Here is a 13738-nt window from a genome sequence, read left to right on the forward strand (position 1 = left end):
GCAGACAAGCTTTTACTCATTCCTTACGTTGCAGCCTCGATGTGAACTTTCTCCATCACCCTCTTTTGCCTCTGTGATCTCCACAGCATGAGGTATGCCCTCTTTTTATGATCTGTAAAGCATTGCATTAGGATCTTCCGTTTGCATATATACCTCTATGAAAAAACTAAAAACACAATTAAAAATGAAAAATCTTTTCTTTTTTTACTTTTTTTTACCCTGGTTCCTGCAATGCCAGTATGTTGCCTGATATATTTATGAAGTTGGATATAAGTTGCTTGGCATAGCAAACGTGCATATTTGATTAAATTGGGGATTTAGTGAGTAGTTAGTGCTATGAATTGAGTTGGGTACCACACTCAACCCCCACAAAATTCATATTGAAACTCTAAACCCCAATGGTATAGTATTTTGAGATGGGGCCTAATTAGGCTTAGATGGGGTCGTGAGGGCAGAACTCTCAAGATGAGATTAGTGCCTTTATTAGAAGACACGCTAGTGAGCTTGCTTTTTCCCTCTTTTTATTTACCTCAGGAGGACATAGGGAGAAGATGGCTGTCTGCAAGTGCAGAACAAGGTCCTCAGAAGAGCCCAACCACGCTGGCACCCTTATCTCAAACTTCCAGCCTCCAGAAGTGTGAGAAAATAAACGTCTGTTATTTAAGCCACGTATTCTATGGTATTTTCTCATGAAAGTCTAGCCCTACATTTAAAAAAGAAATCTTCTATTAATTCAGTAACTGAAGTTTCCCATCAAGAAATATACCAAATTCCGGTTAGCCACACAGTCTAACGTGTGTGTGTGTTTGAATTGTGTAACTGAAACAATTCACATCTCTCTTTAATTTCTCTAATTTATTTCCCCCCTCTTTTATAGGTTTTTTTCCTGCTATAACCCTTGATTTAGGTATAAAACCTAATAGAGAAAATAGTTTTCCTAAGTTTTGCCAATACAGGTTTGACCATTAATGTTTTTGGCATCGATAATATATTTTGAGTGCAGGTCAGGTTTTCACGATTGGTGGAAAGATTATTTCAGATTTCTCTCCTGTTACTCATGAGGAAGTCTGTGGGAGTTTACTGGGTGGTCCAGTAATATTTTCAACTGGAAAGAAAATTCTTATCTTCTATGGACAATTAACTTATGCCTGAAGAATCAGGGTTGATTTACCTTTATCATACTCACTTTGTAGCACTAAAGACAGTATTAGTGGCCATAAAATGCCTTAATTCTTTCTGTGTAGATTATTTAATTAAATGATCCCCTGAGCCAGAAAATGCTGCAGGTTAACTATATACTGTGTGAGAAAAGATTTCTTTTTTATTTGCTCTACATTTATTGCCCTTTAAATCCAGGGAGGGTCCCTTTGCTCTCATATTTTATCCTACAGTGAGGAGGAGGGAGGGGATCAAGAGTCAGTTGACTCTGAAGGTCAGACTCAGCTCTTCACAAATAACTGGGCTCTTCCCAAAATACTGAGCTCATTCATTTTGTGTTCTAGAATACAGACTCTGCCTCCTCTTCTCTCCCAGTTATTTTTATTATTTTCTGTACTTTTCCCTAGTGGTATCACAGGTTTAAGTAAATATCTTCCTAAGAACATTGGGAAATAATCATCCAGGAGGAAAGGGAATCCCTGGAGCTATGAAATAGAGTCCACACAGGAAGTAGACATGATACCTTGTTAATCACCTCAGCTGGGCCTGGAATGAGTCAGAGGGAACAGGTGGAGTCAGTCAGGTGTTAGGATTTCCTGTTTGATTCCCATTTGGGTGTTTTTGGAGATTCACTGCTGCATGACCTGTGAGTTCCGTCAAGTGGAGAACTCTTGCCTAGTGTATGTTTCACTCAATTAAACAAACAACAACAAAAAGTGAAGAGCAGAGGGAGAGAACGTTGATTAAATTAAATAACTTTCCTTTTTAAAAGGCAATTGAACATTCATGTGTGACCTGTTGATAAGAATTCATATTCATAGAATGCTAGAGTGGAATATCTCCATATTCATCCAATATTCTGAACATTTTTTTGAAATGATGGTTACCTATGCGTTGGGCTTTCTGAGATCCCAGAAAACAATCCATGGGCTTATCTCAATGGCTTATAAAAAGTACTAGAAACAATGTAAAAGTAATCACATGGAAGAAAGTCATGCTGAATAAAAGAACCAACAGCCTTAGTTTATGCCTCAAAAAGGCAATGCTCCACCAGAATGGTAATAGTAGTACTTAATGTGGCTTAGCAGATCCCATCTTCTGAGGCCACATTGCCTGGGTTGAAAAGTCGGGTCCTACTTACATAATTTGGCAAATCACTTAACCTTTGTGTCACGGTTTTCTAATTTTAAATGTTGACTTTATTATTGCTCACATTATAGAATTGTGGGATGCTAAAATACGTTACTGTTAGCAATGTTTCTAAAGTAATATCTGACACAGATCAAAACCTATTCCTCAATGAAGTTCCCAATTATAGTGCTTTTAAAGACAATATAAATCTTTTGAAATGCTGTGCACATTATCTATTGCTGCTTAATGAACATCCCCAAACATCAATGGTTTCATACAACAATGATTTATTTTTTCTTACATATCTGTAGTAAGCTGGGGATTCATTCCACTTCTCTCTGATGGGCTCCCACATATATTTGTTTAGTATTCTAGGGACTGATTGATCTCGGAGGCTGTTGGCATGGATAATTTGACACTGCCCCACCTGGTCTCTCATCCTCCACATGCTACCCCAGGCTGGTCTGATATATCAGCCTTCCAAAGTAGAAATAGACCAGCAATTCTCCAGGCCTTTGCTTGCAGCCACTTTTTAAAGAGGAATTACAAAGGTACAGGGCAAGGGATGTGGATACAGTAATGAGTAAAGTACTCAGGTTATCAGGGCTATCAGTCTACCACAGCTCTATAGACAATGCCTAGGGGTATGTTAAGAAATACCACTGAAAATGGTTCCATACTGTCCTTCGATACCACACAAATTGGATTCCACTTGCCAGCCATGAACATACATTCATAAACACACTTTGGTTTGGAACTTGGCGAAGTTATGGGGGGAAAGTAAAGTACAAAAGAAAAATGTATAAAGGATTGGCAAGGAGTTATTAAATAGTTTTTTCATCTTGTTCAGAAGTAAAGAGGTACAATTATCTAGGAAAAAAATAGTTTCTCTCGTATCACTTTTATACACCAGCCTAATAATATGGATACCAGAATCACTAAGCCCAATAAAAGCATAACAGTCGAGTAATCATTTACCAAGACTGCCTCTTTGCATTATCCCAACTCATTAAATTTTTCAAATTGCTTTTAATAGTACCTTTGTGATTTTAAAAAGAGTCTAACTTCTGGTGTCTCAGATGGTCAGAAGGCCATAATACTGTACTTGGTTTACCAATTACACTAATAAGTGGATAAATGAAAGTATGGATGAACGGTTTTGTGGGATTCTGGAATTGTTATTTAAGTCATTTCTATTCGAGTTTACTCTGCTATAATATTTCTGATTTAAAACTCCAGAAGGCTGTGGTTTTTCTGTGTATTATTAGGATGGCTTGTATGTAGTTTTGATCTTTTTACAAGGATCTTTACTCATAGTACTTCACCCTATTTTACTTTTATTTTTAAAATTTTATATTTATTCAGTTGTCATAAAACAACTGAGTGTAAGAGTTGTTCCACTCTCTAATCATACCTTTCCCAATTGTGCTCAAGCTAACGTTCCACCATCCCCTCTCGGTAGATGTGTCAGACTGCAGCATATTGACTGTGAAGCACCATCCACTTGTACAATAACAAGGAGGAATCTGTTGGATTCTCCTTGAGCTGCACCTACAAACATATTGAGCAAGGTCGTTTAGCAGCAGGTTTCGGCCTCCAACTCTCCCATTCAGAAGCAATAACACCACATTGTCAAGATAAAGGGTTTCATTTCCAAAGACTTTCATGATTCCCAGTCTTTCTGGCTATGCATTTACACAAAATCTCCTTTGCGATTTTGAATGTAACTTTCAGTAAATCTGAAGCAGGGAAAAATAAAATGTTTAGAGATAAAAATAGTCAAGGAAATATATATGTGCGTATACTTACGCATTCACATGTATGGCTTTAGGAGATAAGAAGTGATGTTAAGATAAAATTGAAGTTTATCAAAACCTTCATTTTGTGTTAATGGCAAACTTCATTGGTTGAAATTACAAGTACTTTTGTTACCTGGTATCAGGGAAGAGCAATCTGGAAAAAGTCAGTGTTCAGTAACTAAAGGAATTATACCTTTGAGTTTCCACTACTTAAACTTAGGAAAGCAAAAGTCTAGTTTTAAAAGTAGTGCTGTAAATAACATCGTTTCTGTCCTCAGAAGAGTGTCCCTTTTTCTATACCACCGTTTTTAGAGTAATGTGCTCAGATCTTGTACTCCGTAACACACTATTTTGCCCACTGAAAAATAATTTGAAAACATTCTCATTCGAGGCTCAGTTGGAATGTGTTTAGAGATTATATCCAAACTTGTCACACACTTAGCATTAACAGCTTCTTTTTCTCAGCTAAATTCTCCTGGGAAAAACTCTGTGGGGTCCTATCTAGGGTTCCACTTGTCAGCGCCCAAGACACCGTGTCTCAGGCCCCAACCCAGGGCCTAGTCGGAGGTGGGACACTAGGTTTCCAGCCCCGGCCCACTCAACTGTCTGGACGCCAGCTGCTGCTCCAGCTTTTCTGGGTAGGTCTCCTTCAGATCTCAGGTGCCAAAGCACCTTAGAAGTCATGGTCAATATTAGTAGGAGCGAGCATCTCGGCAGCAATCTCAGCAGCAGTCTGTCAGTCTTAGTTTCTGCAACCGCGGCTCCTAAGGTTATTTATAGAAGTAATCCACCACAGGTGTGGAGACTGCTGTGCAATAATGTTGGTGTTCTCGTCACATGCTCTTTAATGAGAGACCAATGATGTTAAATGGTGTTAAATGATGTTAAATCCCTCCCCCAATCCCTTATTGCCAAGATATTTCTCACAGGTATCTCCTACAAAACACAAAGGGCATTGGCTACAGTGGCAGTTGGAGCCAATGTGCCGATGGTGGCAGGCATTGTTACGACAGTGGGCCCCTCAGCTAGAACATTCCATTCCAAGGCCATTTCTGGAGAAAAAAAATGGGCATTTCAGGGAAGATAGTTAGTAGATAGGAACTAGATTATGATCACTATAAAACAAAAAAGAAAATATGCTAGTTAAACATAGAACATTTTCTTTCCTTCAGAAAATTTAATATAGCTATAATTAATTCGTGTGGGTGCCTGCATATCTGTATCTGTATACTTACAAGGAGCACATACAGATATATGTCAAGAATATATATAAGGCCAGACAGTTAAGTTGGCCAACACATCCTAGTAAAAGTGCTGCAGACCTCTTTGCTGAATGTCACATGTCCAGATGGCCAACGGGAGCACTTGAAAGGTGACCATGATATTTGGCAATGAGGTAGCTAGCATTTTCTTGGGATGAGTTTATAAACCTAATTGTCCAACTTCATTTATATTGTCCCTGTGAGTCTGTGTCCTCATCTGTATAAAAGAGGAATTTAAAGTACCTATCCTCTAAAGTTACTGTGCAGATTAAAGGCATTACCACTTGAACTTGAAAGCTAACTCTAAAGGTGAATAGTATCTACCAGTGTCTGGATATAGTAAATGTCCAATAAATATTTGCTATTATAATTTGTATTGTTAGTATCATCATATCTATATCTATATCTATATATATGTTTGGAATTATAAAATAAATAAAATTAACATTTGATTCATAATTTAGTAAATCATTTCATTTCACAATCCCATAAGTATTAATTTAACTTAGAAATTTAAAACAGAGTTTTGTGAAGCAAACATACCAAAAAATAGATCTGCATCTTGAAAACTGTATCTATAAAGGAAGATTTTTTCCCTTTGTTTAGCAATAATAATAAAAACATCCTTTGATTCGCTCTGCATGCTTTCACTCCCGCTATGTATAACCACCAGCCCTGTCATGAGTTCATCTATAAGTTAATTATGAAATTATTTCATCTCAATTCTGAAGGACAGTATAAAAAAACTCTTTTGTAATTGTCGTATTTGTCCATTTTAAAAAGTAGTGTTTCGATAGTAATTTGATAAAGTACACCAAAAGTTCTCTCAGATGTCAGTTGAATCAGTGACAGATAAGAGGGCTCAGTAATTATTGGGTACTGCAAGAAGAAAGTTAACAGGAAGAAATCTGGGAGATTTCTGGAGAAAACTGAAATTTATCCTGCTATAGACACATAATACAAAGGTAGCTGATTAGAAACTAGGCTGGGAGAATTCTGTGGCAGATCTTTAAAAGGTCAGCATTTCTTCAGAGTAAATGTTTTCAAAGGATCTGTTTAAAAGATAAGACCACAAAAAACACTAATTCTCAAATTGTACAGTAACAAGAACTACCTTAAAATCTTCCCCTTAAAATGTATTTAAAATCATGCATTTGCTAGTCAGAATTTGCACAGTATCTTCAATTTACCTAGCAACTCTTCTAGAAGTTGACAGAAGTTTACATTTTTATATCGCATATGAGCATAATATCATCATACACAATTTTTTTAAACTGCAGCCATAATTTCTATATATTCGTCCTTGTACTAATAGTTCCAATCAATTTGTTTCAGTTACCTGGTCCCTCTCCCCACAACAGTACATTGCAGAAATGATTACTCAGGAGAAAAGGCTCATCTCCCGCATAGGAATAGAAAATTTTATATACATATATTTTATTTCTTGCTATATACACTTAGAAGCATGTTCCAGTCGCCATGGTTGAGTAATACATTACCATTTTGGGGAGGTCCAAGATTACCACTCAGACTCTTACTAAGGAATTTGTACAGGGAAGAACAGGGATGGCTATGTTCTCTGCTCCATGATGTCTGAAGCCTTAGTGAGAAAACACAAAGAAGACACACTGGAGGTGTCCTCCGAAGGCTCACTCATTCCCGTGACTGATGAGTGGTCCATGCTGGCTGTCTGGGTGCTCATTTTCTCTCTATATGGGAGTCTCTCAGTGTGGGCTAGTCTGGGTTTCTACCCAACATGGTATTTGGGCTCCAAGGATGAGTAACCTGGAGAGAAGTTGAAGCCAGACTGCTCCTTAGGACCTAACCTTGGAAGTCTCCATGTATCACTGCTGGTACACTGTATTTGTTGAGCCAACCACAAAGACCTGCCTGACTTCAAAGGAGGGAAAATAGACTCCACTTTTTGAAGGAGGTGTGACAACGTTCTAGGAAGGCATATCAGACTGGAAAGAAATATTGCTGTGGCTAAGAATTTAGGTATTTAGGAAAAATATGGCAGAGAATAGTTCTTTACATGTAATATCAGATTCTTATTATGAAGGTAGAGCCCAAGCAATTATAACACTCCTGATATACACAATTCAACAGTAATTACTTACCTATCAAGGACAAGACATTATATTCCATAATTTCAGAAATACAAAGAACTATCTAATAATGGGAAAAGCACATATGTCCATGGATACAATATAAAGTACGGAATTTAGGTGAGGTTGGGGAAGAGGAGGATAAACTATGTTTGGGAACCTAGAGGAAGTTTTATCATGACATGAAACTTGATGTGTAGATAGATTTGTTGGGAAGAGTAAAGAAAGAATACTTCTGCTAAAAAAAAAAAAAAAAAACCAAGAGCTTGAGGCCTGGTAACAAATTGAAAAGCAAAGATATATTCAAATAATGCACTGGTCTAAAATTAGGAGAGGAGAAGAAATATTGGCAGGGTAGTACAGTGAGTTGAGGAGACAGCTAAAAGATCTGATCTTGGAGGTTGTCACTCTCTAGGGTCTGGAGACCAACTAAAGTTAGTTCTGAGCACAAAGAATTTTGGCTTTAGGAAGGATTGTCTTGTAGAACTATATAATTAGGAGACACCAAGGAAGCATCAAAGAGGCAACTGGGGAAATACTGTTAAACACAAGGTAAAGAGTAATGACAGACAGGATGAAAATAGATGCAGAGGTCACTAAAGGAGGTGTAGATGTAAGAGGCTGTTCCAAGGTAAAAATGACTGTACAGGATGCATAACAGAATTTATTGGTAAATGATTATATATTGAATATAGTAAAGAGAAAACTCTCTTTTAGAACCAGGGTCACCCGGAGGATAGCGAGGACAATTATAGTTAAAAGCACAGGAAACATGAACAGATTTGAAGAAATGAGGTCACTTTTAGGCATGTGGAGTTTATACTGAGTTTACAGTATTGCATAGTTTCTAGAAACCAGGGGAAATCTGGATCTTAGATAAGTCTGAACTTACAGGTAAAGCAGTATTAAGGAACCATGGTCATGAATGAGATGACATGAAGGAAGGAAACAGAGATTACAGGATTTGTGGTATGGCCTGAAGGAAGATGAAAAGAAGCAGGGAAAGGTAGCAATGGAGAGATCTAGGAGTCACACCAAAAATAAGAAGACAGGGCACCTTTTTAGCATTGGAGCCATCAGTGCTGTCAGCGTGGCAGTGATTACTCCCCCAAAACATGGAGAAGGGCTCATAAGATTTTGGAGGTTACACACCCCATTTTCCTTCTTCCATAGTAGTAGTCTTAACAAGAAATGATCCCCCGCCACCCCCCCCCCAGTGGAACATTTGGTAATATCTGGAGGCATGGATTGTCATGACTGTGGGTGCTACTGGAAGCTCGGGGGGAGAGGCAAGGAATGCTGCTAAATAATCCACAAAGCTCAGGGTACATCTACAAGGAACATTTCCCTGCCCCATGATTTTAATAGTGCCACAGTTAAGAAAACCTGTCCTAGCTCCTGCTGAGCACAACTGACACTAAAAGCAAGATTTCTATCCCCTCCAAATCCTCTCTTTTGAAAATATGGAGGGAAGGTTCACAGAATATCACAATTTGTATGTTATCTCATAATTTCAAAAGCATAGTCAAGACTAATTGTTTTCTGCTATGCTGAGTAGTAGCAACAGACCCTGTATGTTTCCAACACTGAATGTCAGGTCTACTTACCAATCATGAACTTGGCTATATTTTCCTTGTCTAATTCACTATGGATTTTTCAATGCACAGCTGGAAAGCTGACCCACTGTAGGCTTGTATGTTACAGGTTAATGTTCATTTTAAATGCATTAAAAAGTTACTTAAATACATCTTAAAAATCTGTTTGCTAAGGTGTGTGAATGAAATGTACCGACCTTAGCAACATGGAATCTTTTTAAATTTTATTTTCTAAGGCTGTTCTATTTTTAGAGTAGTAAAAATTTAAAAAAGATGTTTGTGGAAAAAAAATACATTGTGGAGGAACGATAAGTGATCCCCCTCCAAGTGCACATCTTAAAAATAATTTCTGACGGGTAAGGTTCTCTCAACAGTCACCAATGTTTAAAGGATGCACTATCACTGGTTCTGTCTTTGCATGAAGCAAATTTACTACCTATAATCAAATGTCTTTCAGAGGATGTTGATTTATTTATGTAAAAAGCAAGATAATACAAAGCGGCATTGGGGAATTATTTCCCTTCTGCCCTGGGCCTTTGAATCATAAGCTACATCATGCTGCTCAGCTGTTGACTCTGGACAGAGTCCAGAACAGCACAGTACTGTGGAAGATGCCAGAAAGATACACCTCCCTATAGCAAACGAAGTAAGAATTATCTTCCCTACAAGCTCAAGAGGATAACAGCGATTTGCACTGCAGTTGATAGGAAGAACATTCATCTGTAATTTTAAGTGTCAGTCAGGGGCACTTTGAGTTCACAAGATGGCACATTGCTCTTCTAGGAACTGAAAGGAAGGAGGGCTCTTGGAGAACTCTCCTGCCCATTTTTGCTGACTGAACCCGATCCGATGGTGTTTAAGCCCAGGATCCTGATTTCTTCAATTGGCATTGTTCAGTCCTCCTCACTGAGAGTCAAGGATGTTGGTAAAGGAGGACACAAAGGGCTTCTTCCAAGGCACCAGGCATGTCAGTAGTAACCCACCACGCTGATCGTCCTTGCAGTAGCATCCTGCTCCTTGAGATCACCAGATAATAAAACTGGTGTGCGTTTTGTGTTCTGTGGTGAGAGCAGCGGCGGTCTGCCATTTCCAGCACTCGCTCACGGTTCCGACACCAGTGTCGTCGTTTGCTTTATTAGCGTCCCAGGGCTAGGGAAGTTGCCAGGTGCTGCAGCTGTGCAGAAGTCCGGAGGCTCAGTTTACAGGAGGGACTGGCCATGGAATTCTGAGGAAGGTTTATAATGGAGAAATGCTTGGCACTTTGGGGGAAGAAAGAATTTGTTCTTAGTTTTCTTGGCGGAGTTCCTCTATGACAATACCATGGCTGGAAAACAGTGCCGACTAGGGGTCAGTTCATTCTAAAACCAGACCCTTTGAAAAGTCATCACAGCCCTTTTATGAATATGCGTTCTTATCCCCAGGTCAGGTGATTCTGACCAGGAGTAGTGAATTCATTGTTTACCTCTCTCGACATGAAAAGTAAAAAAGCCAGTCACTGGTTTACCAAGTAAATAATCCTAGGAGCCTACCAACGATGGTTGAACCATGCTGATTCAGTTTGAACAATGAATGAATTAGTTAATTGATATAAATTCAAACACAAATTAAGGAGAGCTATTTTTGGAGGTATCACAAAAATTAGTTGTATAAACACTGATTTTGATATAGAATAATTTTCTGGGAAGCCAATTTATTGCTGGTGATTATCAAGCATGTGAAGATTAAAATTTAAGTAGTGATTTAAAAGACATCTCTCCTGGAATTTTGGAATCTGTTTCATTTTGGGGAGTTCACCACCCTTTTATTAGTTATCACATTGGCAAAAAATATGCTTCTGTATCTGAAACAGCTTAGTATTTTTGAGATCTCCAGGTCTCTCCTGACAAGGTAGTAAACCTACATGGGCAATTGGCCCATATCCTGTGTTCTGTAAATGATAGTAATTCAAGTCCTTATTAATTTTTTTCTCATAGAGCAAGAACAACATGAATAAGGTAGCATTCCATAAAGCTTTTGCTATTAATGTTTATAACAAGAATAACTTCTACTGTGACTCTCATACACATACCCACCCCATTCCCTTCTCCCAAGTAAATAAAAAAATAGATTTCCTTTTCTGAAATAAAACTAATTACTCACAGATGCACAGATTATATATCAGATAACATATATATATATATATATACATAGTCTTATTTTTCTTATCTTTAAGACACCTGTAAATTGAAGGACATTTGCAGTACTTGCCCTTTTTATTTAAGTTATTTGTGATATAAGGTATTGCTGCAGTTATCAAAACTGGAATCTAATAACCCAAAGTACACACAATAAAGATAGAAATGGAAAAGCTAGAGATGGCAAAGCAAAAACTTTGAACCAAACCAAGGACTCCATACGAGACAGTCTGTGCTTCTTTCATTTCCCCTTAATCAAAGCTCATGATAACTGTAGCTAATTTGAAGATTCTCGTTAATAAGAGATCTTCAGCTCAAAGAAATCTAGGAAAGATACAGTGGGACTATCTGTCACACTGAAGTGTGAGTCCACATTAAAACCAGCATAAAGCACAGGTTCCCTAATGGCCAAAAAGGTTATAATCCACATTCTATTGTTAAGCAGTTGCTGAGCATTTAAGAATCATTTTCTCCTCTAACATTATTGATTCGTTATTGGGATCTACTATCTTTTGAGTGCTATGCTCACCAATGGGGATATAAGGGTACATGAGACGTAATTCTTGCCCTCAAGAAATTCATGATCTTTTTAGTGGGATAAAAACATCAATGATAGAGAAAACTGCAAATATCAGAATCTCAATATGATGTTGTAGAAAAAGAGAAGGGCGTTGTACCATGTTTTCTTCTCTGGAGCTCCGAAACTTATGAAAATCTGAGTATTCTTGGATCTCCATTGGAAGACATGGATCTGTGAGGCTAAATCTGACAGCCAGCTGAGGCCCAGGACACAGTGATGCAACCTACAGAAGGCCCATGGAACGGAGCAGGGCACAGGCTCCACTACAGAACCATGTGCTCAGAATACTGATAGAAGTAGTCAGAAAATGTTATTGGAGCTCTACAAAGAACCGTGTAAGGGGGCAGGAGAATGATGTTTAAAAAGGCTTCATAGAATGCAGAAGAAATGAGTCTCAGAGAAGCCTTCTAATGCTTGAGACTAGATTAGGCACTCTACACAGAAAGTAGGAAGGGGGAAATAAATGGCACGTGGTGGCTGGGCACTTACCATTTGTTCCCAGCAGGAAACATTTGAGAAACAGGAGGCAGATTATAGGAGCCTGATGTACATTGTCAGAAAACTTGAACTCTCTCAGGCTGCAGAAGACACTAAACAATTTTAAACAAGGGATTGATTTGTTTTTATAGTGGGGTTAGGCTTGCAGTTCAGGCCACAGAAGTTGTGTATGCCACAATACGCCTGAAGCCCAGGACTGGTGATGATACATCAATCAAGGGAAGCAAGCAGACATCAGGATTTCAACAAATTTCATCATCCCCCAAAGGCCTCAATAAGTTTCTGTCATCAGAGTCATTCCAGCAGCTGTGTTGTGTAAACAACGTGTCTATGGCAAAATATTTTGGAGTTCAACAGTAATGCTTCCTACTCTTTAGTAGGATTGGGGTATTCAAATGCACTCTCCCCAGCACATTTTTGGAAATGGGAGTAGTTCCAGCAGTTTAAGACATAGCTACATTTTATCAGGGCCTCATGGATTTGGTTAATTCCAAATAAGGATCTTGGAAGTGAATTGTGAGATGCAGACTTTTCTTCCGGTAGCTCCCTATGCATTAAAAAAAAAAAAAAAAGATATGAAAATAAAAAAAAAATTAAACTATGTTCTCTGCTATCTACTAGTACTTGAAGCATTACTATTGGTTTATTCTTAGGATTACATGTGTGCCCACGAATATTCATGTATATTATATTTTTTTCTACTAATATTAGGGGAACTGATAATAACTATAAGTCACATGGTTTTGTGATCCCTTTCTATACATATTATGAGAGTCACAGGCAACACTCTTATATAATAAAAAACAGGTTAACTACAACAAAAAAAGCATATGACATTTGTATAATCAAAGTTTTATGTGACATGGAAGGTTTCAGAAATGAAGACCCAGGGAAAATGGCCTATTTTTATACTTAGGTGTGATGAAGAATGGACAGCATTGAAGAAATTTGATTGGACTAAAGGGTATAATCTAATGGAAACAATGAGAGGAAAATCATAGCAAGATCCATCTGTTCAGATTCTTCTTGGCCTCTCTGTGTAACACTCTTTCCCTCTAGGGTGGGGCAGAACATTTCTGGAAAAGGGTCCGTCAGACAAGGTAGGTCAGAGAATTTCTTTATGGACAGTCCCTACACTGAAAAGTGACCATTCAGATTCTGAGACCCTTCCAATCTCCTTCAGTTCAGTTCACTCTCATTTCACTATGACTAACTACCTTAAAGTTATAGTATTATATGCTAAGAGCTAAAATTTTTATGTGTGTGTGTGTTTATGTGTGTCTGTGTATAATTTAACTTTTCTGTAGAATTACAGGGAAGAACCCGTGGAAAGCAATGAGATTTGAGTAAAGAAGGTGTTAAAAAGATGACTGGCTGCAGAGAGAGCCGATGGGGGCGTAAGTGGTGGGGTGGTGGTGGCTGCATTGGTATGC

Source organism: Otolemur garnettii, unplaced genomic scaffold (assembly GCF_000181295.1).
Source record: "Otolemur garnettii isolate 467f Iridium unplaced genomic scaffold, OtoGar3 scaffold00064, whole genome shotgun sequence".
NCBI classification, from domain to species: Eukaryota; Metazoa; Chordata; class Mammalia; order Primates; family Galagidae; genus Otolemur; species Otolemur garnettii.